This window comes from Armigeres subalbatus, chromosome 3 (assembly GCF_024139115.2).
Source record: "Armigeres subalbatus isolate Guangzhou_Male chromosome 3, GZ_Asu_2, whole genome shotgun sequence".
Lineage (NCBI taxonomy): Eukaryota > Metazoa > Arthropoda > Insecta > Diptera > Culicidae > Armigeres > Armigeres subalbatus.
The window spans coordinates 334,392,590-334,419,863 of record NC_085141.1 but is presented as its reverse complement, the minus strand read 5'-3'; the positions used below and the strand labels follow the sequence as shown (position 1 = coordinate 334,419,863).

Sequence of the window (27,274 nt, the reverse complement as noted above, 5' to 3'; positions counted from 1 at the left end):
TAGCAGAAGCGGCATGTTGCGCTTGAGCAGATTCGGAGAATAGTAAATTTCACTATCATGAATTATGATATATGGTCCTGACCGTTCGTCCATCTAACGGCCACATCAGCCAAGTGTTGCGTAATCGAACGAACTTTGGATTCAGTGATTTAGCATAGCGGAAGGTCAGCGGCTGCTCAATTGAAATTCGCCAGTTCCGGAGTTACCGAGCGGCACTAAAATCGGTGTCGTTAGATGTCGTCAAACGCTGAAAAACGAAACATATAATAGTAGGGCTGGTAAAGCGCGGTTTATTTAGGATGGTTCATCAAGATAATTTATATGCACAATAGAAAAGAACAATGGGAATCCTGCCGAAGGAAATCATTCCCCAAGTAACCAAAAGTTCCTTTAAGAGTTCGTTTTTCGCTTAATCAGCTTAACAGAGCTGCTTAAGCGAAAAACGTACTCTTTGTTTTATATCCTTTCTTTCGGATGGGTTTAAAAGATAGTACTCTTGAGATAAGTTATACCAAACTGAGAACGAGTAGTATATTGTTCAGACCTTTTAAACGAATACAATATTACAATATCATGTGTGTGTGTGAATGCAATATGAATTATGCTTAAGTGTATTGGACTGTAGGCAGCTGTCATTTGACGTGCACTCTAAACAAAATAAAGTCCAAGTTGGATATATACTACAACTCCTTACCCCTTTGGGTTTTTTCGATTTCCAGCATTCACTGACGACTAATACTAAGTAGAGTTCAAAATTCAGAAGTTTAAATTCAATTCGAATGAACTTTATATTCAATTTAAGGAAAATCAATAAACTCAGACAAATCAAAGCCAATAGACCTGATTAATTATAAACATATATATCCTCTTTCTTAGATTTCTTAATTCGCTTCGATCTCCTCGGTGTAAAACCTGCCAATTCGTCACTCTTTCGTTTAACGCCTGCTCGAGGAACGATGTTCGCCGGCGTTTCATTGCCTGTTGCCCCTCCTTCATCATTTCGTGAGAAATTATTCTCTGATCTATCCTCATCGCATCGTCTCAAAACGACTACCACGTCCCGTCTACAGTTGTCTTCTGACTTACATCTTCGTACTTGGTTGCGGTGCGCCATGGTTGGAACGTTTCCAATTTGCACCTGTAAAATATTTCGAGAATGCCATTTAATGAAATTGCATTTTATCCATCTAACTTTTATGTGAGAGTTGTGATTTTTGTACCACAACTCATCACCCGCTGTCAGATTGCTCAATGGATCATTTGATCCCTGATGGACCTCTCCATCCTTTTCAAGGATGTTAGTATCATCATGCGGTAGTGATTTGATCAAATTATGTTGAAATTGCTTTTTTGGATGTACAAGATCAATTAATGTTTTTGGAGCAAACGAGTATATTCGTTCTGATGGACATTTCCCGTCTTTTGCCAAACAATTATTACGGTAAGTTATTAAAAATAAACTGATTTGGTTATCTAAGCTCAATTCCATAACTTTTCTATCAAACAGAAATTTATTCATGACTTCTTTAACGGTTCTTACAAATCTTTCGGCCTGACCATTGCTCGATGGATGATACGGAGGACTTTTGAGCACAATGATGCCTTGTTTTTCAAGGAAACTGATAAATGCATAAGAGTTGAAAGGTGGACCCCCATCAGATACTAACGTATCTGGTAGCCCAAATCTTGCAAAAAATACAACTAATTTATTAATAACTTTACTAGCGTCAGTCCCATTTTTCATCCACTCGATCTCGATCCATTTGGAGTAGCTGTCGACTATTAATAGAAAAATATGGTGTTCGAAATAAAAAAAATCGATGTGAATTCTACTAAAAGGTCTAGTAGTAGGGATCCATTTAGATAACAACTTTTGCTTGGGTACTATTGCCATACTATTACATACATCACAGTTTGAAACGAACTTTTCGATATCACTATTAATCCCGCACCAATAGACATTCCGTCTAGCTAGTTGCTTCATTTTCACCACTCCTGCATGATTGGCATGCAATAAGTTCAAAATTTTATTCTGCATTATGCACGGGATAACCACCCTGTCCTGATACAACAAACAGTCATCAATAATTTCCAAATCTTGGTGGTTGGCAAAAATGTTTATAAATTGTTTTCCCAACTTTTTCGGCCAACCATTTTGTAGATATGACACAACTTGCTGAAGAAATTCGTCTTCTTTGGATACTTTAGCAATTATTTTAAAATCAATAGGTAATTCTTCACCAAAATTCAAACTTTTCACGTTTTCCGCATCTAATTCATTAGGGACCATTTGATCTAAAGGAAATCTGGAGCAGAAATCCGCATTTCCCATTTTCGTTGAAGGTCTGTATTGAATCACAAAGTCATAAATAGAAAGTTCAAGAACATATCGCTGTAGTCGTGTCACGTAAATAGAGTTTTTACCCTCTTTGCCGAATATTCCAACTAACGGCTTATGATCTGTAAAAACTTGAAACTGTTGTCCGTATAGATATTTATGAAATTTTTTTATAGTGCTCACTAATGCTAGTGCCTCAAGGTGCAAAATAGGATATTTACGCTGTGCTGAATTAAGTGAAAATGATGTAAAACATATCGGTTTTTCAACTCCGTCAATAACATGAGAAATAACTCCTCCAAGACCATAACTGGATGCGTCCGATACAACAATAATAGGTTTATTAGGATCATAAAATTCCAAAAACTGTGCTTTCACTAATGATTGTTTACTTTCCTCGAAAGCTTTGTCGCAATTTTCATCCCACACAAATTTTACTCTATTCTTCAACAAATTATACAAATGGTACAATTTCACCGACAAACGGGGAATAAATTTATTGTAATAATTTATCAAACCAAGAAATGATTTCAGCTCAGTTTCATTTGTTGGGGCTTTAGCTTTCTGTATAGTTGAAGTTTTTTGCGGACATGGTAATAATCCTTTTTCACCAATAATATGTCCAAGGTAGTCCAGTTCAGTAACAAAAAAACGACATTTATCTAAATTTACTTTTATGTTGGCTTTTGAAAGTCGTGCTAAAACCATTATTAATCTCTCCTTACACTCTTCAATATTAGCACCCGCAATTAATACATCATCCAAATAGCAATAAACATAATCAATTCCTTGTAGCACTTGATCCATAACTTGCTGAAAAATAGAAGCGCTGGCTGAAGCTCCTTGGGGCAAACGATTGTAAGTATAGAGTCCTTTAATGGTGTTGATAACCATAAATTTTTTTGATCTATCAGATAATAATAATTGAGTATAAGCACCCTCCAGATCTAATGCGCAGAACACTTTACTACCAGCCAGGCCAGCAAATAAGTCTTGTGCCGTAGGTAAAGGGTATGTGTTTGGTATAATTACTTTGTTAATTGATACCTTACAATCAATCACTAGTCGGATATCATTATTTTTTTTTATAACTATCACCACCGGAGATGCCCATTCACTTGTTTTAATTGGAGTAATGATCCTTTGTTCTTCAAGTTTATCTAAATGATTTATAACCTTATCTTTCAATCGATATGGAACATTATAGGCCTTTTTAAAAATCGGCACCTCACTTTTCAGTACTAGATCAGCCTCATAGCCTTCAATGGGCATGGATAAATTTTTCCTAAACACGTTAGAATACTTCTCTTTTATCTCACTTACAATAGAATCAGTTCCATCAATCAATAATTTATTAATATTTTCTGGATCAGTAAAAAAATTTCTCCAATTTGGAAAAAATACGTCTAGCCAAGTCCGGCCCATCAATGGAATAAAATTATAGCTGCTATTTAGCACCAAAATCTTCAATTTTTCACATTTACCTTTAAATTCGACCATAACATTTGCTTGTCCTTCAATTTTAAGCTTGTCTCCATTAACTACAACGAGCTTCTTATTGCATTGTGTTAAAGGTTTATTAAAGTTCTTAAAGTATTGATCTTTACCAATTACCGACACCGAAGCCCCGCAATCTATCTCCATTTGCAACTTTTTGCCATCCATAATCAACTCTATAGTACACGGGTTATTTCTAATAGACGTCACATTCATGCACTTGAAATCACCTGCATCCCAATCCTCTTCACTCCCAGAATCGTCTGCTCTCAATCTGTTGAATAAGTCCTCAAAACTCTCGTCCTTACTTTCCTCTTCTTTTCCCTGGTCCACAAAATTAACTGCATCTCTCTTCATATTTTTCAGCTTAAAACATTTACGTTTAATGTGGCCTTTTATGCCACAGAAATCACAGATGAAATCCGCATATTGTCCTCTTTGGCTTCCTCGGTTGCTCCTCCAATCTCCTCGCATCCTAGAACTGTATGGTCCCATTCGTTCACTATTGTGTGCTTGTCTTCTCTGGTGATTTGGTCTAAAACCCAACCTCGTTTTGACTGGTCCCCGGCTGTGTCCTTCACCTGGATCTTCGTTAGAAGCTCTAGCCAAATCTATTGTTGCAAGCAACTTTTCTAGCGTGGTGCGTGGCCTGCTGTTATTTGTACCAGCCACATCAATTGTAGCTATCCTCTCCACAATGCTATTATCTGCTAACCCTCTTGTATTTGCACCTGCTACCTCCCATGTGGCAATTATTTTTTTCGGCATTACCTAATGTCAAGTTTTCCTCATTGAGGAGCCGCTGCTGGAGGGCTTTATCCCTTATTCCAGCAATAATGCGATCTCTAATGGCGATAGATTTATAGTCACCGAATGTACAAAATTCGGCCTGTAATTTGACCGCTAAAACAAAATCCTCCACCGATTCGTTTTTTTGCTGGACCCGATTATTAAAATTGAGACGCTGAATAATATCAGGTGCAACTTTATCGAATCTGGCCTTCAATTTTGATATCATGGTATTATATGCAATAGTATTTAAATCGGTATTAGGGAATAATAATTTCAATTCGGAATAAATCACTGGGCCACCTAAGGTAGCTAAATATGCTTTTTTGTGTTCTTCTTGAACGGAATTAATTGAAAAAAGATATTCTAAACGCTCTGCCCATTCTGTAAAACCCGCTCCTTTTCTATAGGGCTCGATGTTAGTGGCTAGGGCAGATTGCGCCATGTTTAAGCCGTTCAATACAAAAGCCGAGAAATCCTCGACAGTTGCCGACAATGTCTAAAGTTCTTTCCACTTCGGAAACGATCTTACTGGGAGGCGGGAGAGTGGTCCGGTATCGTCAAAACCGCCAGCTATGCGAAACCGCCCCAGTTGATTTCCTCGTGTTTGGCCTCACGAAAACAACTTCGCACAATGCCTTTCCTCTTATGGTGACAAAGCAGTTTGCCGTAGCTTCTAATTTTACCCCAATGGCCGATCAAAATTGCTTTTTTTTCTACCACTGTACCACACCGTACTCTTGTTAAAAATCCAATCCAAGATCCAATCGGTTCACTATGGCGTCCTCTTTGCAATAAAATCTAATAGGCCTTTTCATGTGACACTGCCGAGACTGCACTTGTTTACAACCGCTGAACAGGCCTGCAAGTCCGAAGCTGTCACTTTCATAGAAGAACTGTCAATTGACGATAAAATCAGCTGTTTTTAAACGTCTCGTGAAAAGGCCCATACACCGGGTATCAACCTCGTCGCCACTTGTTTTATATCCTTTCTTTCGGATGGGTTTAAAAGATAGTACTCTTGAGATAAGTTATACCAAACTGAGAACGAGTAGTATATTGTTCAGACCTTTTAAACGAATACAATATTACAATATCATGTGTGTGTGAATGCAATATGAATTATGCTTAAGTGTATTGGACTGTAGGCAGCTGTCATTTGACGTGCACTCTAAACAAAATAAAGTCCAAGTTGGATATATACTACACTCTTAAAGGACCTTTTGGTTACTTGGGTCTAGGATTCTGAACTTCCGAAATTCTAAAAAAAACCCTTTTGGAACTCCGAATAAAATTCCTTATCTTGTCTAGGATGATAATGGATTTTTCCAAAGTACCAGGAGAATCATGGAATCATTGTTTCAGAGATTCCAGCACAAATCCATCAGGCTTTCCGACGAGATTCCTTCAGGCATTCTTACCTGAATATTTTAGGTATTCCGACGAATACTTAGAGATTTGAACGCACATTCTTTAGATTCCGTCGGGATTCGTCCAGAGATTCCGACTGGAGTCCTTCAAAGATTCAGACATTTCACTAATAAGCTCAAAATAATTTTCTTAACTACTTTTATTGTTGACCATCGAATTTGCTGACTGTCAGATGCAAGGCCAACCAAAATAAGGTATTTTAAAACAAATATTGTATGGAAAAACTACACCTAAAATGATCTTCCCATCATATTTACGTGAAAAAATACGTGGTATTTTTCCATAGCACTTTTCACGTAACAATTAGATGATTCAAAAGTGAAGGCACTCAGTTCCACTCATTCGGCTGTCACTAGTGTGTCTCATGAAGATTACGTGACTGGTTTATATCTGTCATTTATTTATTTATTTCTTCGTCTTGAATTATAAAACTCCTCAGACTGCTTCTTATCTAATATTTCTTATTCTATTCTTAAAAACTAGTTTAGACACATTAAAATCAAAAACAGCACTTGCACTATTAAACGACCAAAAACAGTTTTCCAGAGGGTTGTTAAAACCATATGACGTCCTGTGACGCTGAATCATAATAAGATCGCGTTCCCGCAGTTGCCGAGAAGGAGCGTTAAACGTAACGTTTTGCAATAAATATGGACACTGCACGGCACTTTTTAAAATATCGAAAACAAACAGCCTTTGCAGATTGGTCCGACGAAGCGCCAGTGTCTCCAGCCCTATGAGTTTGCAGCGGCTGGAATACCCGGATAAAAATTTACAGTACCTCGTATGGCATAATCCATTGAAGTACAATAGATTGTATGGTAAACAAAATAATCTATTGTACGTTTATTGTAGTTTTTTCACGGTCATACAAATCTTTTATTGTGCTTACTTTAAATACACAATAAATTTAACTGTTACCAATACATTCTATTTTGTTTTTATTGTTCGCTTATGTTTTGTATTGCTCATCCCAAAACTAAATATATTATACAAGTATTCTAACTGGGTGATCAGAAAATCCATCTTGAAGAAAAAAATATATAATTTTTAAACATTTAATTTGTTTATTGTATTAATGAAATAATAATTGAATACAATAGAGTAACAAAAGGTTTAATTATTAAATGAAAAAAAAAGTTTTATCGATTTTTAAATAAATACTTTTTATTTCAGGTCTTGAAATATTCATGTTATGACCACACGGTTAGATGACTTTACCCATTAATGGGTACTATGTTATTGTTGATATTATTCCCACCGTGAAAAATTCACCCATTTTCTTGAAAAAGTGCCACTACCCATTTTAATGAGTAGTGGCGATTTTTAAAGAAAATGGGTGAATTTTTCACGTTGGGAATAATATCAACAATAACATAGTACCCATTAATGGGTAAAGTCATCTAACAGTGCAGGTGGAATTAAAAATATAAAAAGGAACGAAAACTTTTGCATATCATTTTACTCGGAGATTGGCTGGATTTATTTGAGCGTGTACGTTTTGTTTATGATTAGTGGTAAATATGAAAAAATGAAACTGATGTTGTGGTGCAGGAAGTGTCCCTTCATTACGGATTCTGGGGATGTGCAAGCGGCGGATCATAGGCTGCTGTATCGTGGTGAGTATCTATAATGTTAACATCATAATACCGGATGATTTTGATGCGAGAGAACTTTTTAAAGTACCTTTAGGAAGGGGTTCTTAATTTCCACCGCCGAAGCAGTTCGGAACATTTTTGTTAACATGCACACTTAATTTATTTCGCCGAGGCCGGCAAAACAAATTGCCGAGAATCCAACAGCTGAGATCTCGGTAATAATCTCGGTGAAAGTTCAAATTACCGACTGGTCGTAATTTGTATGAAATTTTCAGCTGTCAAAATTTACCGACCTGTTCGTAAATCTTTACCGATCTGTTCGGTAATACTTTGCCGAAGAGCTCAGTATAATATTTACTTATTTTTATTGTTCTTCAATGTAAATAAATGCTAATGCAAACACATTGGGACTTCAATAAATTAATGTATTTATTTCAGGCCTATGCTAAGAGCTCATGTTTAGCGTAGCCAACACCAACACCAACGCCGAGCAACGTATGTCAAATCTAAACAAGCTTAACATCATAAAACATCCAAATTCAGCTTTCTTCAATATGCAACTTTAATCGGGAATATTCATTAAATATGAATAATGAGTTTAATTGATTCAAAACTTATCTACATGATCAATCTTGATTTTACTTACATGGAGAACAACAATTTGTCTTTTATTTCGCCGTGAAAAGCTTGAGCAGAATTTAAAAATAAATCCTGCTCTTTTATTGTTGTGGATATTTTCAATTATCAAGCTACAATCTGAGACGAGACCTGCAAAGACAGCTTCTTTTTCCTTGTTTTGACACTAGTTCTTCTTTTCATCACAGTTGATCATCGATTCTCAACTGTTTCCTTGAGTGTTTCACCTAAATCCCGGGTAGAATCTTCTGAGCACAATAAAAGTGTTTGTGATTTACGGATTTGTAAACTTATTTTTATAAAGATTTTCCTATCGGAAATAAAACACGTATTCATAACAGTTCAATATTAAGCTGTCCGGCTTTTCTAGAATACTTTTCAAAGTGAAAAAGTACTCGTAAAACAAAATCATTCGGAATACTTTTTGAGAGATTCCAATACTTTTACACAAAAAGGTGCTGGTTGCATCTGACAATTCGTGACAGCGCTTGCTGGTTGCAGATGAAGTTACATTTTTTCCTCTTTGCAAGTCCCGTCCCAGGCTACAATTATTGGTGTTGTTGAGGATTGTTGACATCTCATGCGACTGACAGAGGTCTATCTGCACACTGTGCCCGGGACATGGTGGCTATTTTTAGGCTAATGGAGTTAGATAGGGATGTCTATAGCCTGATTTATTTCGATTATTCATACAGCGAGGGGAGACCAAATTTCGTAGGTCGATATTTTTTTACCACAACGCAACGGTATTGTTAATATTATCCATTATTTTCAGCAAGGCGAACGGGACAAGTTTTTCCAAGCCAAGGAGTCCTGAAAAGGACGCCATATCTCGCAAAAAAGACGACGTCTTTTCAACGGGATATTCTGTCTTTTTCGGGACTTTTCGGCTTGAAAAAGGTGAAAAAGCTTATGTCCACTCAGGAAAATCGACACATACTTTATGGCAAAAATCCATGTATTTCGAAATATGCATATCATGTGTCGGCACATACCAAATTGCATACAAATTCACACATGGATACGATGACCCACATAGATAGTATGTATGAACGCTCATGTAATTCATGCGGGCGCATGAAATATATGTGTCAAAAATATGGAATGCATTTGGCAACCCCCATTGCAAAAATCCATGAGTAAACTCATGAATATAATGCGGAGTTTTTTGTGAGTGTCCTTCTCCTAATCTTCAGTTGGGTGGGCACGATCAAATCGAGTAGACGCGGAATACTTGTAGTTGTCTTTTCCCAATTCCCAATTCCATATTACGGGTACGGCTTGATTTGGTTTCATTTGAAGGAGGAATGTATCCAATCGGCAGCACACGAAGACATAATTTCTGTATCGTGAAGTTTCTAATTTCAATGAATAAAAATAAAAATAATGTAATGTAGTTAAAACAGTATTGAGTAATGATTTAAACGTTTACTAATAGTTGTTATTCTAATATATTTACGTATATGTACTTACATTAAAATATTCCAACAAAATTTTCTCAATACTTTTTCCACACACGTGTCGACTCGAATAGCAAAGTATTTTTTGACAGTTGAGCTTTGCCGAAATTCAGTCAAGAAGTAAGTTTACCGGTTACTATGGCAAATTTTATTACCGAGTATTTGCAATCAATATTAAATACCAATTCTCGTCAATCATGTTCAAATTTTTAACGAGATTTCAGTAAATGTAAGCTTTGCTGACCATTTCGTTATTTTATTTTACCGAAATAAAATCTGGCGTTTAAGTGTGTGTACACACTTAATTTATTTCGCCGAGGCCGGCAAAACAAATTGCCGAGAATCCAACAGCTGAGATCTCGGTAATAATCTCGGTGAAAGTTCAAATTACCGACTGGTCGTAATTTGTATGAAATTTTCAGCTGTCAAAATTTACCGACCTGTTCGTAAATCTTTACCGATCTGTTCGGTAATACTTTGCCGAAGAGCTCAGTATAATATTTACTTATTTTTATTGTTCTTCAATGTAAATAAATGCTAATGCAAACACATTGGGACTTCAATAAATTAATGTATTTATTTCGATTATTTCATACAGCGAGGGGAGACCAAATTTCGTATACCTATAGGTCGATATTTTTTTTACTACAACGCAACGGTATTTTTAATATTATCCATTATTTTCAGCAAAGCGAACGGGACAAGTTTTTCCAAGCCAAGGAGTCCTGAAAAGGACGCCATATCTCGCAAAAAAGACGACGTCTTTTCAACGGGATATTCTGTCTTTTTCGGGACTTTTCGGCTTGAAAAAGGTGAAAAAGCTTATGTCCTTCTCCTAATCTTCAGTTGGGTGGGCACGATCAAATCGAGTAGACGCGGAATACTTGTAGTTGTCTTTTCCCAATTCCCAATTCCATATTACGGGTACGGCTTGATTTGGTTTCATTTGAAGGAGGAATGTATCCAATCGGCAGCACACGAAGACATAATTTCTGTATCGTAAAGTTTCTAATTTCAATGAATAAAAATAAAAATAATGTAATGTAGTTAAAACAGTATTGAGTAATGATTTAAACGTTTACTAATAGTTGGTATTCTAATATATTTACGTATATGTACTTACATTAAAATATTCCAACAAAATTTTCTCAATACTTTTTCCACACACGTGTCGACTCGAATAGCAAAGTATGTTTGACAGTTGAGCTTTGCCGAAATTCAGTCAAGAAGTAAGTTTACCGGTTACTATGGCAAATTTTATTACCGAGTATTTGCAATCAATATTAAATACCAATTCTCGTCAATCATGTTCAAATTTTTAACGAGATTTCAGTAAATGTAAGCTTTGCTGACCATTTCGTTATTTTATTTTACCGAAATAAAATCTGGCGTTTAAGTGTGTATCCTTGTTCCTTTTCAGAAGGAAGTTTATGGTAAGACCACGAAAGACTGAATATCGTTCAGCAGCTATTATTGGCCTATCTTACCAATTAGATACAATAATAACTGATACAGGTAACTTTTCCTTTTTTCTCGAAGTACTTTATATAAGAAAACTGACATGCTTTTATAATTTACATTTTTTACAGGTTCATACATAACCTGATGTGTTAGAGAAAACGACTAACTTCGATTCACACACTCAAGAAAAAACAAGTCGTATGTAAGTCCTATAGGAGACATATCAAGCTCTCTTTCCTGGTGGCTGAAATTACACCGTGCTCAGCGAGTATAGCGAGGTGCATCATCGGCGCATTTGATTTTAACGTCAATGCATCAGTGACTAAGTAACAGCAAAGCGCCAAACAACAATACTAACACATTAAATTTTGGATTGAATGAAAACTAATTTGAAATCGAACAAAAACTGAATTAAAACAAAATTTAAATTGAATTCAAATGAAATTGAAATATAATTAAAATAAATTGGAATTAAATTCAAATTAAAATTATTGTTGAATCACATTGAATTGAAATTAAAGTAAAATTAAGTTGTTTGAATATTAAGCCGATACTAAAATAAAATTAAATTGAAATCGTATAGATAAAATAAATTGTAGGACATAAAGTTGTATTGTATTTTTATTGTAATATTAGAGTAAAATGTATTCTAAATTTCATTATATTTCTACTGTAAAACAATAAAAAAAGCGAGAGACATTTAACATACATTATTTTCTATGGTTTTGTCCCTCTAAATCGTCCCATTGGAGAACCGTTGAATCAATTGTTTTGCTCTGAAAAATGTACGGAAAATTTTCGATTTTTTTATTGTAAAGATACATAACAACCCCCCTTTTTTATTGTAAAAGTCCCATTTACCATTCATTTTATCGTGGAAAACCATTATTTCCTATGTGATTTAATTGTTAAAATTCCATTATATTTAATGGTAAATCCTTTGTTTTACATGGTGTTGTTACAGTAAAATTTATGATATTTTAATTATATTTTTTATCCGGGTAGTCCGGGAGGTTTACAGGATCATTCCAGGGAAGCCGACGGAGGGCGTATCTGATGAAACATCGTTGAACCTTTTCAATCCTGATAGATTGTGTCACGTGGTATGGGGACCACACACATACTGCATGCTCCAAGATACTTCGCACCGTTGAACAGTATAGTGCTTTGAGTGCATAGATGTCCGTGAAGTCCTTTGTATTTCGACGAATGAAACCCAATGCAGCAAATGCTTTCGCGGTAGTCATGCTGATGTGCTCATTAAAACGAAGCTTGGTATCAATGGTCATTCCCAAATCGCGGATCAAATCTACACGTTCTAATTGAGTGGAACCTATCGTATACCCATTTTCGATACGTGTATTTCGGCGAGAAAACGATATAGCTTTGCATTTGCTTATGTTGAGAGCCATTCCATTTTCCGAACACCACAGTTGGAGTTCGTCTATATCGGCTTGAAGCGCACAACAATCGAGATGCGATGAGATTACTTTAAATATTTTTAGGTCGTCAGCATACAGTAACTGGCCCGATTTTAGCCGACTACATAGGTCGTTTACCGGACGTAATGGTAAACGCGCGTGAACGAGAGCTATTCAATCTGACGAAGGCCTTTCTTCCACTTAAATATGAGTGCAGCCATTGCGTTATCCAGTCAGGAAAACCCAGATATTTGAATTTCTGGATAGTGAGCTCGTGGGGAACTTTGTCGAAGGCCTGACTTGAATTTGTCATGACTTGAATTTGATTTTTTTCTTTTGCTGAATTAAAAGTGAATGATATAAACCCGAATTATTTTCCAGATTTTATTTCGAAATTGAAAATCTTTACAAAAATACATTAGGGTTTTGAACAAGAGGAACAGCATAACTTTTTTAAAACCGAAAAGTACTGAAAAAGACTGTATATCCCACTTAAAAGACGGCATATCATGTGTTGTCAGGTTTTCCATGAAATGTGCCGTTCTTTCAGTATTTTTCGGCTTGAATCATCCTTGTGAAAACTTGTAACGCCCCCTGGTGTTGATTAACAATTTCGTCGGTGCACAGAAAGAAAAAGCATTAATAAAATTAAAAAAACCATTGGTAAATTTAAAAAGTTGCGTTGGTTCTTTTTCGTAGAGAGTTCCGAAAGTTCAAAATAAAAGTACGCCAACTTTCGCAACAACCATGGTTCAAAAGTCGCATGACGTACTGATATTAAAAGTTTGAACTTTCAAAACTAAATTGTAGAACTGTCAAATGTAAATGATGACACAGTGGAAATAAAAGTAAATTATGTTCATTCTGGCATTAGGGTGGTTCAAAAAATCGATTTTGCTGTGTTAGTCTGATTCTTTATCATGTTCTGAGTGTCCTCTGAAAATTTGAGCTCATTTGGATTAAAACTGATTTAGCACAAACGATTTCAAGTTTGCATGCAAATTAGTATGGGGAAATTTATTTTTTCAGTAAACTGTAAATGACGCTTTCGCATTAAGCGCAGGTTAAAAGAAAACCTACATAGCTAAAAGGAATACTCAACCGCTTTCACCCAACGAAAACCGCATAAGAAAATTATTTTGAGCTTTTTAGTGGAATGTTTTCACCTGTCATAAGACGAGTTTAAACAATCCCATTGAATTCCACCACTTAATTGTATCCTGACAGATACGTATTTCGACCTCAACAGTAAGGCCGTCTTCAGTGTCTTGTACTTGACTCGACGAGGATTGTTTAAACTCGTCTTATGACAGGTGAAAACCGCATGTTGATTGATCGCCCCAGTAATTAGTAATCGATTTTAAGACAGGTTGCGAATCTTTAGTCATGATCGTTAAACTTCTTTGAGGGCATCACTGAAATGTGCAGTGCAACATAGTAGCCTGAATTTGTGTGTGCTATCTTTCGCGCCACGAGCAGCATTGTTGCCTGTTGAGAAGTTATGCAATTAGCTCCAGAAAACCATGGTATAGATTAAATTCGATTACTAATTATTTATTTATTTATTTATTTCGTCAAACATAATGTAGACTACATTAAAAAACTTATAACTATGTTCTATTGTAACTAATGTTCCTAAAATATTTTCTTAGGCTCATACGAGGCATGGCTAAATCAATTGCTTCACAATACTGATTGTAAACAGACATCATTTGATTCATTGGACTAAATTTTGCATAATTTGTTCGATGATGACAGGTGGCAAACAAGTTTCGATTTCTCAATTGCCGAGTAGGAGTGTAAAAATTTAAACAAGACAATAGTTTGGTGGAATCAATGCGGTGCGAAACAATATCATTCACAAATGAGATCATGGCAAATTCACGACGCTTTTTTAATGATTGGATATCTATAAGCATACATCGCGCCTCGTACGACGGAAGTGGGAATGTTGTCCACCCTAATTTGCGTAAGGCATATAAAAGGAATTGCTTTTGAATTGATTCTATTCGATCATCATGTGATTTCATATACGGAGACCATACAATGCTACAATATTCTATAATTGATCTGACATACGCAACGTACAAAGTTTTAATTGTATAAGGATCTTGAAAGTTATAACTAAATCTTTTAATAAAACTGAGCATATTTGTTGCTCTATGGATAATAGTGTTGTAGTGGTCAGTAAAGGTTAGCTTAGCATCTAAGATTACACCCAAATCTCTAACCCTTTCACATTTTTGTACTGGTTGATTTCCTAGAGTTACAGTTATCGATGGTGTGCTCCGTTTTCTACTGAAAGTGATCAAATTACATTTCTTGACATTAAGTTGTAGTAAGCTTTTGTTACACCAGTTATCAAATATGCGTATTTCGTTCAAGTAGATGTCATTGTCAACAGTATTTTTGATTTCCATAAATAGTTTCATATCGTCCGCATAAATAAGGATTTTAAGATGCTTAAGAATGAGTGATATATCGTTTACAAACAATATGAATAGAAGAGGTCCTATATGCGAGCCTTGGGGAACTCCAGATGTTACATTGACTGGAAGCGACTGTTTCCCTTCAAATCGTACTATTTGTTGGCGGTCAGTTAAATACGATTTAATCCATTTAAGGAGTCTCATCTCAATTCCCAATTTCTCAAGCTTGAAAATCATCATAGGAATATCGAGTCTATCAAATGCTTTGCTAAAGTCTGTGTAAAGCGCCTCAACATGACTACCTTTGTCCATAGCATTCAATGAGTAATTTACAAATTCTAAAAAAAATGGTTGTGGTTGATCGTCCTTTAAAGAACCCGTGTTGTGCATCTGTTATTATATGTTTTATTTGGTTGAACATCCTTCTATTGATGATTGATTCAAAAGTTTAGGAATACATGAAATAATGGCCACTCCACGATAATTTCTAATATCAGATTTTTCCCTGATTTAAAAATTGGTATTAGAAAAGACTTCTTCCATTCTTTTGAAAGCTACTGGTTTCTAAAGATAACTTGAATAACCAAAATAAAGGTGTCGTAAATTCGCTTGCCAACTTTTCAAAAACATAGGTGGAATTCCATCTGGTCCGGATCCTTTGAGACATCTAAATTCTGTAGAGCTGCCAAAATCTCCCTTGCATTAATTTGGTTTACACCAACACTGCTTAAATAGTCAGGAAAATGTGAAAATATTCATAATCACGATCACTTTCGGAAAATTCGGTATATGTCTCTTGAAAAAGGTTGAAAAAAGAGTACAAATTTCATACCCATTATCTCTTAATTTTTCATCTAAAGTCTTTTTCGATGGAAAATTTCTGGATTTTAGCTTGGTTTTGGCATACTTGAAAAGTTTTTTGGACATGATTTGATTTCATTTTCGGTTTTAGCATTATACTCCTTAAGAGCCGAAGACATGGCTAAACTAAGTTGATCGCAAATATTCAAATAGTTTTCTAAATTTTCTTGACTTGTGTATTGTTTATAAAGTTTATGAGCCTTTTGCTTTCGGTTTTCAAATTTTGATTTGTTTGTTGAACCATATTGGGTTTTTGAGTTATAATTGCGACGTTTCCTCACGAATGGTACTTCATTCCGAACAATGTCTAATAAAATTGCATAAAAGTCTGTAACAGCACATTCAATGTCAGTTTGATTTTGTAAAATTTGTTGCCAATTAGCTCTGTTCAATTTTTGTTTAATGTTGTCAAAATTTGCATTTTTATAATCGAGAATATTTTCGAAATCATAGCCATAAGGATCATGGTTCCGATGCACAAATACAGAGTATTCTATTGCTGTGTGAAATGCTTCATTTTTCCATAACGGCGATAGAGACTCATTTACACAGAAATCATCGAGAGTGTTTGTGAATAAAAAGTCCAAATAGCAATTTTGTCGATTTTCACATGATTGATTTGATTCAAGCCTAAACATGCAGTTTTCAAAAATAAATTGTAAAGTCTCATTTTCACCGACAACTGGCAGCAAAATACTTTCATTCTCAGAATCTGGAATGAAGTCTGCATTACGTTGGTTGAAATCGCCGTAAATGTGAACTTTGAATTCAGGAGGAAAATGGGAAATAATTTCATCGGCATTATGGAAGAACTTTTCATATGAGGATTTACAAGCTTGATCTGGAGGAAAGTACACTGTTGCAAAAATGTGAGTTTCACCATCAATATGCGTTTTACCCACACATGCTCAAATTCATTAAATTTGGTAGAATCAATGAGCTCCGAATTATGTTTTGAGGAAATTGCGATGAGAACACCTCCGCCAGACATTCTTTGCGCTAAGACGAGATCTCGGTCATCTCTAAAAACATTATAATCACTACCAAAAACTTCCTCGCTTTTAACGCTTTCTGACCAACTTGTTTCAGTTCCTAAAATAACCGAGAAAGAGGAACTCAAAATTTGTTTGTGTATTTCGTTCATTTTGATAGCACTTTTCATACGATTGAAGTTCTGACAGTATACAAGTAGTTCTGTTGCCTGTGCGTTTGATGAAGTTTTTGGTAGTTCGTCAATACCATTACAATTTTCTACGACTTCCTCCAATGAGTGCGTTAAGTTGATCGGAAGTACTATTTGTTGGTCACATTCTGCATCTCCCGACTGCGTCAATTCCTTTAAAAACCCGTCTGTTGGCAGGAGCATGAAGAACCATTGCTTTCCTCTAAGGAGTTCGTCAATTCTGGCAAAAACACTGACAGACACAGGGCCTCGGCGATGGAGATATTGCGTTGGTTGTTCTTGAATGGTTAGCAGCAAAGTATGGATTTAACACCTCTCCTCTCCGAAAAGCGATGGTTGGGCGGTACGGGTGTTGGCTTGATGGTGGTGGCGGTCAATTAAGATGCGGTTTTCACTGAGTGAAAGATGTTGAGTATTCCTTTTAGCTATGTAGGTTTTCTTTTAACCTGCGCTTAACGGGGAAGCGTCATCAACAGTATAATGAAAAAAAAAATTTCCCCATACTAATTTGCATGCAAACTTGAAATCGCTTGTGCTAAATCAGTTTTAATCCAAATGAGCTCAAATTTTCAGAGGACACTCAGAACATGATAAAGAATCAGATTAGCACTGTGGAGCAAAATCGATTTTTTGAACCACCCTAATGTGTATACTGTAAAAATTAATATCTAGTAAAATTTTAAATTTAATTTAAAAATTAGAAAAGCATATCAATATTTTAGAAAGATCTAAAATCCAAATGAAAACCCTGTTCATTTTCTTTACAGTAAGAAAATAAATGAGTTTTGGACTTTAAATCTTTTCAAAACCTTAATTTTGGTATTATCATATTAAAAAGGGGTAACATTTATTTTGATATTATTCACTATAGATACAATTTTTAACAAAAACTGGATCACTTTGATCTATGATACAAAAACTTATCCGCGAACGGTCCAGTATCACCCGTTAGAGTCGGGTTGCACTATGGCTTTGACCTTCTCCGGACAATGGACTAGATTTGGAACTCGGAACTCGGTATCGGTCAACAATCTCCTATATTAAAATTCTAAGTTTACCGATTGCCGAGAATCCAACAGCCGAGATATTGGTAATAATTTCGACGAATTTCGGTAAAATTTTTACCGAGATTTCGGTAAACTTTACCGAGTGATCGGCAATCGTTACCGAGATCTCGGCAAAAAATCAACTTTGCCGAGTTTCGGCAAAATATTGACGAAATTTCGGCAAAGAAATTACCGAATTTCAGTAAAAAATATTACCAAGATCTCGGCTGTTGGAATCTCGGCAAAAATTTTGCCGAGGTCTACAAAATAATTTAAGTGTGTATTGCAATTTTTAATTGGATCTTGATGTTTGCTGCAAATCCCCGCATTAGTACATACTCCTTCGGAGGGTGATTTCATTCGACAAACAGGATTGAATATGGGCAGCTGTTATTGATAGAAAATTATTTTTTATCTTTGTGACACTTACTTTCTTTTGCTTCCCGGTTCGGTTCCAGACGCTGGACACAGACAGTAACATGACTTCTTCGTTACCGTTATAGGTTGTAGTCCTTCCCAAGTAACCACTAGGCCGTTAAAAATGGCATTAATTCGATTCTATAGTCGCATTAACGACATGGCAACAGTGCTGATAAGATCTAAATCGCACTTGAGTGCTGCTCAAAAGCCGCTTTTGGCGAATTATTCGGCTGATATAGTGCATGCCCCTACTATTTTTCCACGCTTATGCGAAAATGTCAAAATATTTATACGAGTTGGAAAACGAGAAAAAAAATGAAACGAAAAATATTTATTTACATTCTGATGCGTTCTATCCTTTTTCTTCCAGTTGGGACTCGATGATTTTTTGTTAATTTTATTAAACTCCGGTCTTGAACTGTGTTCATTACGATGGATTTGGTTTTAGTTGGTCGCTGAGTTAGCCATCTGATCCATCTCCGATCTGAGTAGATGTATTGCTGGAAGAGGTTAATGAACAGAAAGATTCTGTCTTCTTCCATATCAATGAATGCCATGGCGAGAAAAATGTACAAAAAATATAATCCGTATACGAATCATTTATTATTATTCATAATAATCCACACGACACTTTTAGAAAGTCTACTTAAAAGCTTCCTTTCCTTTCGCCTGAAAGGATTAATATCGCTAAATATAGAATAAATTCACAGCTCATGAGGCATGATCATCATGCATTTTATATACAAATGTTTAACATTATCCATAATATTATTACTGCAGGTTTCAAAAACATCTGTTTCAAATACGAGTGAAAGAGATAGCTTCAAAATTATGAGTGTTATTGATTATGATTTCACGCAAATGTCATAGCTGATAGCTCTAAATTGACAATGAAGGTTACCTTATAGTTCAGAAAAAAATCTCTTGTTGACGTTAGCTTTCACCCCTTTCACCTCGCTGTCAACTTTACCTCGTCGTCAAGCGTTGCCATCAGATCAGATGTTTGTTGATTAATCTGACAGTTTGAACACTTTCATTTTGAAAAGATGCACTTTTAAATTTACACTCAGCAAAAAGAAAAAACACTTTTTATTTAAGAAATTAGCATTTATTTCATGCATTTTAACTTTTATTTGTACACAGAAAGAAAAATCATTTATCAAATTAAAAAAAACGTTGGTTAAAATAAAAAGTTGCGTTGGTTCTTTTTCGTAGAGAGTTCGGTATGTTCAAAATAAAAGTACAAAAACTTTTGTTATATCCAGGTTTCAAAAGTGACATGCAGCTCTGAAAATAAAAGTACAAACTTTTTAAAGTAATATTGTGGAACTGTCAAATCAAAATAGACACACTATAGGAAAAAAGTTTATTATTTTAAATTTTAAATGAAGTTTTAATTAACCCTGTCACCTGCCCAAGTCACCCCCTGCCCACGAAGTTTTTCCTCCACCCCAAAGTTTGTATCAATAGTTTTTATGTCATGGAAAATATGTTTATTTTTATTTCATTTTCAACTTGTGTTCGTTTGCACCTTTTAACTAATTTTATGTTCCGTGTTTTCTTAACACTATCATCCTTATTTGCTATGTTACGCTTTTAGTTATTATTAATACATTTCAATTGCCTCTGGCAGTTAGAATTTTTCCTCTGGTTGAATTGAACCATGTAGGAATTACAATGTTTTCAACTTAAACTAAACTTAACCTATTTTATACTAAGGGTACAAGCAGTTAATCGTTGCAATAGAAGATTGCAACGATTTTTGTCTAAAATTGGAAATTATTTTGTTGGACATTTGTTGCAATGTCTCAATATTAGAAATTCTATGAAGTTCATTGGTACTATACCACGGAGGCAACTTCAGAATCATTTTCAAAATTTTATTTTGAATCCTCTGGAGTGCCTTCTTTCTGGTATTGCAGCAACTAGCCCATATTGGCACAGCATACAACATGGCAGGTCTAAAATTTGTTTGTAAATCAAAAGTTTGTTCTTAAGACAAAGTTTTGATTTTCTGTTTATAAGTGGATATAGGCACTTAATATATTTGTTACATTTGGCTTGAAGGCCTTCAATGTGATTTTTAAAAGTTAATTTTTGATCTAGCAGAAGTCCTAAATATTTAGCTTCGCTAGACCAATTAATTGGAACCCCATTCATAGTGACAATATGTCTGCTAGAAGGTTTCAAATAAGAAGCTCTCGGCTTAAGGCTGCCTCACACCTCGGGAAAATTTTCCAGCGGATTTTGAGCCCCGTGTATTTTAAATGGGGCCGGGATTTTGATTTTCCGTGTCCAAATTCCGAAAACATCGCATATGCAAAAATGCATGGGGAAAAAATCCGCGAACCAAATTCCCGAGGTGTGAGGCTACCTTTATGTGGGAAAATTATAAGCTGAGTTTTGGAAGCATTCGGGGAAATTTTCCATTTTTGCAAGTAAGTGGAGAAAATATCCAAACTTTTTTGCAATCTACTACAAATGACACGAAGGCTACGCCCTTTGGCTGAGAGACCTGTGTCATCTGCAAACAAAGATTTTTGACACCCTGGTGGTAAATCAGGTAAGTCAGAAGTAAAAATGTTATACAAAATGGGCCCCAGTATGCTGCCTTGGGGAACACCAGCTTTTACAGGTAATCTATCAGATTTAGTATTCTGATAGTTTACCTGCAGTGAGCGATCTGATAAATAATTTTGGATCAGTTTAATGATGTACAGAGGAAAATTAAAATTCATCAATTTTACAATCAAACCTTCATGCCAAACACTGTCAAATGCTTTCTCTCTTTCTATATATATATATATATATATCAAGAAGAGCAACTCCGGTCGAATATCCTTCAGATTTGTTGAGCCGAATTAAGTTCGTAACTCTTAATAACTGATGAGTGGTTGAATGCCCATGGCGAAAACCAAATTGCTCATCAGCAAAAATAGAATTGTCATTAATATGAACCATCATTCTATTTAAAATAATCTTTTCAAACAGTTTGCTTATTGAAGAAAGCAAACTGATTGGGCGATAACTAGAAGCCTCAGCTGGATTTTTGTCCGGCTTCAAAATTGGAACAACTTTGGCGTTTTTCCATTTATCTGGAAAGTATGCCAATTGAAAACATTTGTTAAATAAATTAACCAAAAAGGATAAAGAGCTCTCAGGAAGTTTTTGATAAGTATGTAGAAAATACCATCATCACCCGGGGCTTTCATATTTTTAAATTTTCTAGTAATAGATCTCACTTCATCCAAATTGGTTCCCAACGAAGGGTCAAAAACATTCTCTTGATTGAGAATGTCTTCGAAGCTTCGTGTAACCTGATCCTCAATTGGACTAGTGAGACCTAGACTAAAATTATGGGCACTCTCGAACTGCTGAGCAAGTTTTTGAGCCTTTTCGCCATTTGTTAATAAAATTTTATTTCCCTCTTTAAGCGCTGGAATTGGCTTTTGAGGTTTTTAAGAATTTTGTTAATTTCCAAAAGGGTTTCGAACTGGGATCCAACTTCGAGACATTATTCTCAAAGTTGGTATTTCTCAGAATAGCGAAACGTTTTTTAATTTCATTTTGCAAATCTCGCCAAATAACTTTCAACGCGGGATCGCGAGTTCTTTGGTATTGCCTTCTTCTCACATTTATAAGACGGATCAGTAGCTGAAGATCGTCGTCAATAATAATGGAGTTGAATTTAACTTCACATTTCGGAATTGCAATGCTTCTGGCTTCGACAATTAAATTTGTCAAAGATACGAGAGCATTATCAATATCACTTTTGGTATCGAGAGGAATATCAACATCAAAATTCCTATCGATATACGTTTTATATAAATCCCAATCAGCTCTATGATAATTAAAAGTAGAGCTGATTGGATTATAAATGGCTTCTTGTGAGATTTCAAATGTCACAGGAAGGTGATCAGAGTCAAAGTCAGCATGAGTTACCAATTGGCCACAAAGCTGACTTGAATCCGTTAAAACTAAATCAATTGTAGAAGGATTTCGACTGGAAGAAAAACAAGTTGGTCCATTGGGATATTGAATAGTATAATATCCCGCAGAACAATCCTCAAATAAAATTTTACCATTGGAATTGCTTTGAGCATTATTCCATGAACGGTGTTTGGCATTGAAGTCACCAATTACGAAGAATTTTGATTTGTTGCGAGTCAGAATTTGAAGATCAGCTTTCAACAAATTCTTTTGCTGCCCATTGCATTGAAAAGGCAAGTAGGCTGCAATGAAGGAAAATTGTCCAAAATTTGTTTCAACAGAAACTCCCAAGGTTTCAAAAACTTTGGTTTCAAACGAAGAAAATAATTTATGTTTGATACGTCTATTAATGACAATGGCGACCCCACCACAGGCGCTGTCAAGACGATCATTTCTGTAGATAAAATAGTTTGGATCTCTTTTAATGGAGAGTCCTGGTTTTAAATACGTTTCAGTTATAATGGCAATATGCACATTATGAACTGAAAGGAAGTTGAATAATTCATCTTCCTTACCCTTTAGAGAGCGGGCATTCCAATTGAGAACTTTCACACAATTATTTGGATCCATTGAAACGGAGTCCGATAACAATTTTTGTGTGTACTTTATACCAACCTGAACAGCTTCAGGAATGGTATTTGCTTTGAACATTGCATCAATCATGTGATGCAATTGTTCAGTTAAAAATCAAAATCGGAAGCAGTCATGCTACCTGAATCGGCAACATGACCGTTATTTTCCGTTGGGACATGGGTATAAACCTCATTTTGAGAAGAGAAATTTGGTCTACCAGCAGCGATGTTTGCATACGTAGGTACATTGGAAAAATTGGAATTTACTGAAGTGCTTGCTACCCGTTGACGAGCGGCAAAATTTGTTTGTGAATTGTGGTGGGTATGAATTGCTCGACCGGTAACCGGTTTCGAAATTTGAGCGTTTGAAAATTTCTACCCGTCGAATCTGGGATCCGATTGGAATTTCCGTCATCAATTTTGCACGGGAATTCAAAACTTTTTTGCGTGAAGGGCATTCCCAGAAATTGGATTTATGATTGCCCCCACAGTTTGCGCACTTGAATTTATTGGAATCTTCTCTCACAGGACATGCGTCCTTGGCGTGAGAGGTTCCACCACAAATCATGCATTTAGCATCCATGTGACAATGTTTGGTTCCATGACCCCACTTTTGGCACTTACGGCACTGGGTGGGGTTTTGGAAATTTCCCCAGGCCTGCGGAAATGTTCCCATGTAACACGGACATGGGACATAATACAGGCCTTTTCCAAACTTTTCATATTATTTAGTTCACTTTTGTTAAAATGAACTAAATAAAATTCTTGAGAAATGCCCCTCTGGGAAGTACCAGAGTGTGATTTCTTTTTCATCTTAATTACTTGGACTGGTGAAAATCCAAGTAATTGAGAAATTTCAATTTTAATATCATCCAGTGATTTATCATCACTGGGGAGACCTTTCAAGACGACTTTGAACAATCGCTCAGTTTTGTCGTCGTATGTGAAGAATTTATGGCGCTTCTCAGTTAAATACTGAAGAAGACGTTTGCGATCGTCAAAGGATCCCGGCAACACGCGGCAGTCACCCTTCCTAGCAATCTGAAATGAAACCTTGATCCCCTCGAGGTTACTCAAAATCTCATTCCGGAAGCCAGAAAACTCGGCAACAGATACCACAATTGGCGGAATCCTTTGCTTTTTCGCATGAATCGAATCACCTGGGCTAGAGGTATATTCGATTTGCTCAATATCATCATTAATCAAATCGAACTGATTACTCAGTTCGATTGGAGAAGAATTATTTCCGATATTAGAGTTAGAAGGAATATCTGAATTCTCCAGCTTCCTTCTATTTTTTCCGCGCTTAGGCAGGACGGTCTTGAAACCTTGTTTCTTTGAAGGAAGTGGAGAATTCAGAGACTCCCCCTTCCTCTTGTTTTTATTAATGCTCATGGCTGATCGTGGAGACGTGACCTTCTAAGAGGTTTTTTCCCAGAACGGTGTCCCTGCAGGATTACCACCGCTTGTCGGAATTTTACTTCCGCAAACGGGTCCAACGTAAAACGAAGGCACGGGTCCTTGCAAAGATCGTAACGGGATCAGTGGGTACAAATAGCGCTAAGAAGCACCGTTGAAATTAAAATAGCTTCGGGTAGTATTAAAAACTTCCTTCCGCAAAGAGAGAAAGAACCGCACAGCACGAAAGCACGATGCGGTCTGATCGTTTGCACCTTGATAATTGATAATTGGCCACATATAGTCTGCTCCTTCGTCGATAAACCATCTGGTTAAACGATTTAGTCGGCATTTTGGATCTGTTAAAAATAAACAACGATAATAACGAAGCGGTAAACTCAATGTTATTAATCAAACAAACCTGTTTCTCGGCTTCCACAGTGTCGTCATATGAATGTCCATTGCTCCTATCCGATTAGTAAAGGCCCCTTTGGGTGAACCGCCTTGTCTTCAACGGTTCTTTGTCAGCCAGTGGCCTTGTGAAAATTAAATAAAAAATGGTTTTTATTTATCACGAAGCTGAAATATAAACTAAATGCAGGACTAAATGTCAATTGAACTAACCTGATGATGTAAATAAATATATAGTATCCGTTCTTCAGAAGCACTTAAGCTGTTCGGGATGCGACGTTTTTAACTGTTTTCGGACGATTGCCACTCGCGACGGATGAATATCATTCTGAGAAGACCGGGTGCGGGAAAAACTTTTGACTGCGGAATACACTGTAAGAAATGATTCTGACATTTTGGCATACTAGAATTGCATTTCACTTTTAAGAAGCGTGATGCTTATTTCTAAAGCCTTCTTATTGGTTTAGATAATTCAATAAAGATTAGATCCCATTTTGTAATACTTTGAAGTGTTTTTCACCATGTTTTTCGAAATGTTTTAAAACTGAAAATCTATTAATTTAAATAAAAATGTTTTTATTTTTTCTTGGGGTGCCCTAATCTAATGCCTTTTACTGAATGTTTTATAGTGCGATTTGACAGTTTTACAGTTTTAACAGTGAAAGTGTGAACTTTTAAATACATTAACAGAGCTGATAAAACATACTTTTAGAATGATAAACTAACTTTTGCGGTATACAATTTTACTTTTAATTTGAACAAAATATCGCACTTTTCAATTGTAAAGTACAACATATTTGAAGAAACAATGTTTTTTGTTTCTGTGTAGGAAATAAAAGAACTTTTCAAATTAAAATCATAAAATATTTAGAAAAACAGTTTTTGTTTTTTGTGTGTGGACACGTCTGATGCCTGCGAACCGGATCAAAGCGCTGGATGAAATCATGTATATTGTAAATAACACGGGATGAGCATTTGAGGTTAGGTTGGCTTAGTGGTGGGCAGTTGTCGTTCGAGAACCGATTATATTTCGCTGCAAACGATTTTGAAAGTAGTATTTCAGAATGTTTAAATATGTTTCACAACTATATAGTACTAACCTATTAAACAATGATTCCTGCATACCAATGGGGATTGTATAGATAAAATAATTATATCTGACACTGAATTAATGATGAATGTTTCTGACAGAACAAACAACAGTCTGAGTGAGTTCTCAGCTTAGTGACATGTCCAGTGATCTGAAATTCACGTAAATCATATGGTTTATTTAGGCGAATTTTATGTTAATTTGCTTTAATCAGGTAAAGCTAATGGCACAGACAAACAGACGCAACAGCGTGAACATTTTTCTGAAAATCCATTGCTCAACTCCTCTACCACTATCTTGCGAGCATGTTACATGAAACGATGATTCGTACGACATCGTCACCAGAAGGCGCTGGAGTGAAATGTCACACTCGAAGGATTATGACACTAGCGCCTCTAGTTGTGAATCGCGTAATCAATCAAATTCAAATTGATCGTTGAAGTCATGGTCGATGGTATTTTCTCTAGTGTTACGTCTGTTTGTCTGTGCTATTCACGTAACGTTAACGGGTTTATTATTTTGAGTGATAGATAACCTTACTGTGCAGTGATCTTTGACGCACTGCGAAATCGTGTGCGAGATTCGACTGTGATAATCATTTGTTCAGGGTAGGTCTAAATATGAGTAAAAATCTGCTGAAAATCGTCGGTTCATATTAAAATAACCCTCGGAATGATAGTTTCAACCAAGATTTTTTTATGTACAGGTTATCCGACTTGTCAAAATCCCCAACTCAGCCATCTTGGATTTTTGTATGGAATTTATTCTCGTTTGTTTACGTTTTGCACTGAAAATGTATGTTTCCCCCCCGCGCTGGTTATTCCCATCTACTGACGAAGTCGGATAACCTGTACATGAAAAAATCTTGGTTTCAACTGCAATATCTTTTTTGCTTTAGACAAATATTGCTTTTTGCATTGAAACTTTTCGTATCATGAGCCTTTTCACACATGAGTGTGTGAGCCTTTTCAAATGTTATGCGTGGTTGACCTAAAATCCAAACCCATCAGTTCGCTTCGAAACCAGGGGGGTAATATGCGCTGCATCGCGCCTCCTCTCCATGTAGTATGAAGCAAATGTAAATAAACAATCCCACATTTTTTTCGTTAGTCATCAGTAGTGTAGGTTAACCAATATCCTACAAGATTCCAGTTCGAAAAATGTTACACTTGCCAAGCGGGGTGGCCCAGGGTGGCCCGCCTTTCCCAAGCGGCGAGGCCCGGCTAATACATCTTAGGTAGGC

At 35.9% G+C, this 27,274-nt stretch overlaps 1 long non-coding RNA gene across 3 annotated transcripts; it reads right to left on the bottom strand.

Moving 5' to 3' along the window:
* Positions 1 to 473: 473 nt before the first annotated feature.
* On the bottom strand, positions 474 to 25,307 carry LOC134221299 (uncharacterized). 3 transcript variants are annotated; one of them, XR_009982311.1, is made up of 4 exons: positions 25,155 to 25,307; positions 24,952 to 25,066; positions 24,806 to 24,889; positions 474 to 1,138 (listed from the first exon to the last, which is right to left on the bottom strand). It is a non-coding gene; the product is annotated as an uncharacterized LOC134221299 (long non-coding RNA). The 3 variants fall into 3 exon arrangements; XR_009982309.1 differs by lacking the exon at positions 474 to 1,138 and adding an exon at positions 19,689 to 20,101; XR_009982310.1 differs by lacking the exon at positions 474 to 1,138 and adding an exon at positions 19,714 to 19,857.
* Positions 25,308 to 27,274: the final 1,967 nt, after the last annotated feature.